Source organism: Haplochromis burtoni, unplaced genomic scaffold (assembly GCF_018398535.1).
Source record: "Haplochromis burtoni strain Fernald_Lab_line unplaced genomic scaffold, NCSU_Asbu1 Contig_165, whole genome shotgun sequence".
Lineage (NCBI taxonomy): Eukaryota > Metazoa > Chordata > Actinopteri > Cichliformes > Cichlidae > Haplochromis > Haplochromis burtoni.
The window spans coordinates 68,884-72,498 of record NW_024582526.1 but is presented as its reverse complement, the minus strand read 5'-3'; positions in this window follow the sequence as shown (position 1 = coordinate 72,498).

Sequence of the window (3,615 nt, the reverse complement as noted above, 5' to 3'; positions counted from 1 at the left end):
ACGGGGGGGGGGGGGATCTCGCGACCCCGACCTCCTCCTCCCTCCCTCCGCGGGGGACCCGCATCCCCCGACCCCGCCCTCTCCCCTGGCGGGTGCATCAGGTTAAAAGAACTCTGTCCTGCTTAACTTAAAATTATATAAATTAATAGAAAACAATAGAACGAAAAATATTCTTGTAACAGTGCACATTAGTGCATTTAGTACAATTGGCTTCAGTTGAGGTATTATTTCAGCTTTTCTAATGCTAATCAGCTGCTCCTGTTTGTAAACCCGCTTGTTCCCATGATTACGCATCATAACTCATCATCATTATTCATCTATGTATTACTTTTATGTATTAGTCATCTATTTGTTGTAATCATCTATCCTTGCAGTTGTTTATTACACAAAATAAATTATATTATCACACTTCTGGCCACATAGCGCTGATATTCACTGCACATGCCCATATTAACCTTAACCAGAGGGTTTAAAAAAAACAAACCAGTGTTTACATACCATATCTGCTTCTGCCGTGGCCTGGTGGACAAGAAATTGGTTAAGGGTTCCCCGAGCTTTCACGCCCCTCATGTTCTTCATGTACCCACCATTAGAAGCATGCCTATGGAAAAAGTGCGCCGGCACACAGTGCAGTGCGCTTTATAGGTGTTATCGTGCACTTTTCCAGCCAGGTGTTTTCCTTTTCCCATTCCTCCCTGTACTTTTGCAGCCTATTTTTCTTTCTCTGAGGGGAACAAACATTGCTGCTCTAATGCTGGGCTTACACTGTGCGATTTTTGGCCCATTTTGAGCCGATTTTTGAGTCGTGCGACCGATTTGGTGATCGGCCCGATTTTGGCCTTCATCGTGCATCGTGTAGTATACGTGGGGTAACGAGAAGCGATTAACACCTCACGACCAGCTCCCGATCATCAATCGCTCGTGAGGGTGTCACCACAGCCGCTCACACTGCTCACGCGCAAACACGTAAACGTCGGTGAAAAAGACGGAGCAGCACGGCTGTGCAGCGTGTGATCTGGACACAAGCGATGGAGGCACAACTTGTAGAACTTTGGAAAGCTCATCCGAGCCTTTTCGATGTGGCCTCACAAAATTATCACGACCACAACAACCGTGAAAATAGTTGGATTTACATTGCTGCTCAATCACAGCTGCCTGATCATGTTTTTCATTAGCAATTTAGCAAAGTTGATGGTGGTGGTGTGTCTGTGTGAGTGAAAGACAGAGAGAGAGAGCGAGCGACAGATTTTCTGTTATAACCTTCATTTTATGGAGGCACAGTGTGAGCACTCAGGTCGCATCAGAGCATCGGGCGGTATAGTGTGAGACCTGCATCGTGACCTACCAACTTCTAACCCCTGCGAGTCAATCGTGCAGTTTGAGCAGGAGCTGAATAACGTGACTGAAAAAATCGCACAGTGTCTGCCCAGCTTTAGGTGTACTGTCGTCCGAGACTTGCACCGCAGTGTCGGCGTTTGTTTCCCTGTTGGCCATGCTTCTTGTTGTGGTCATCTGTTGTCTTCCGGTATTTTCTCCGTAAGCGACCTTTCCTCGACCAATGAGATGAGCGGTAATCTGAATTGTCATACTCGAATTGTCATAAGTGTGCTGTCAGCTCATTGGTCACAAAGCAGGAGAGGGGCTGGGAATTATGTTTTCAAACAAAGCGTTAATTCCATTAAAAGTTATAGACTACTTTTGATTCTCACTGTATTACGGGACAAAGTGCGTCCCTTATTAGCTCAATACGGGACGTGTACTTTTGTTTCTAAATACGGGACGATTACGTTTTTTAAGGGACGGTTGGCAACCCTAGGTCCAAGCCATGCTATCTGGCCTTTTAAATTAATCTATGACGGCTTGAAGTGGGTTCCATTTGCGACATCCATGCAAGATGTCGCAAAACGTTTGCCTGATCCCAAGTTCCTTTCGCAAAATCTCGCAAAAGTTTATCTTCATTGCTTTTCTCTAATGTCCCTTGCGGGGCTCTATAACTTCTCCTCCATGTCTACTTTTGCAGGATAAAACATTGTAAAAACAGCTCTGTCCCTGTTGCTGTCACTGAACTCAAAAAAAATTGTTTTTGATTTCATTTATTTTGCTTAATTACTAAATATATGGTTTGTCAGGTTTCATTAGCACAAAACAAAATGTCCATCAAAGGTACAGGAGCGGTGACGTCCACCTAGTGGGAAAACAGTACACCTCTCTGAACAGTGTCTGGGAGGCTGTGGTTGCACGCAATGTTGATGGTGAACAGATCAAAACACTGACAGAATCCATGGATGGCAGGCTTTTGAGTGTCCTTGCAAAGATAGGTGGCTATATTGGTTAGGAATAGAGAAAAAAACGGATGAATCATGGGATCAAATATCATAACTTGACGTAACTCCTTTATGAGAAAGTGGAAGTGGCTTTTGGAGTGTTCACTTGTGCTCAATATGAACAAATGAGTTGTGTCTATTATTAGATTAGATAGAACTTTATTAATCCCTCGGTCGGTCGCGGTTCCTCTGGCCGACAATCCTCCCGCACTCTCTCACACACAAGCCAGACAGAAGTACAGAGTTACAGAATTTATTATATATTTATATATAGTATAGCACTGCTAAAGTGAAAACATAAATAAATAACATAAGAAGTGTGGAAATTATATAACAAACCAACTCAATATAAAATAATATAGATTTTGTGATACTAACAATGGCTACTGTGGGTAGTCAATTATAGACATTAGGATATAATGATTCGTTTTAATGGTTTATCTACAACTATATATATATATATATATAATATTAGACACACAACACACAAACTAACATTATAATAGAATACTCAGTAGACCAAATTATGTCAAAATAGAATATATTTCTCTCGACCAAGCGGTCTCATAAAAACACTCCGCTTATAAATAGGTGTGAAATCATTAACAATATAAAATAACATATGGCAATTATACAATCTAGTCAGGTCACAATCGTTTACATTTTAGCTGTAATGTCCGTTTTTTGTTTTGTTTTTTTGAAATATGTGTTATCAGCAGACATGAATAGACAACCATAAGTAATTTGTGAATGTGGATATTTTTATATCTGGTTTTCACTGGGTATATTGGTTTCACTGGTAAAAATAAATAATTGAAATGGGTATATATTTGTTTTTTGTTAAGTTGCCTAATAATTATGCACAGTAATAGTCACCTGCACACACAGATATCCCCCTAAAATAGCTAAACTAAAAACAAACTAAAAACTACTTCCAAAAACATTCAGCTTTGATATTAATGAGTTTTTTGGGTTCATTGAGAACATGGTTGTTGTTCAATAATAAAATTATTCCTCAAAAATACAACTTGCCTAATAATTCCTGGCACATCCAACATACTGTTTTACTTTAGTCCATGACCGCTTACCTTCAGGGTCATACGTCACATGAAAACCAAAATAATTCCAAACGCCAGATCTGAATGAGGGTGGGGGAGGTTCAATTTGCCATGTTGCAAGGAGAGCTTAACTTCTGTCTCGCTAGCTTGCCCTGCGCTCTTCCTTCTGACGATAAGATAAGATAAGATAAGATAAGATAAGATAAGATAAGATAAGATAAGATAACCTTTAT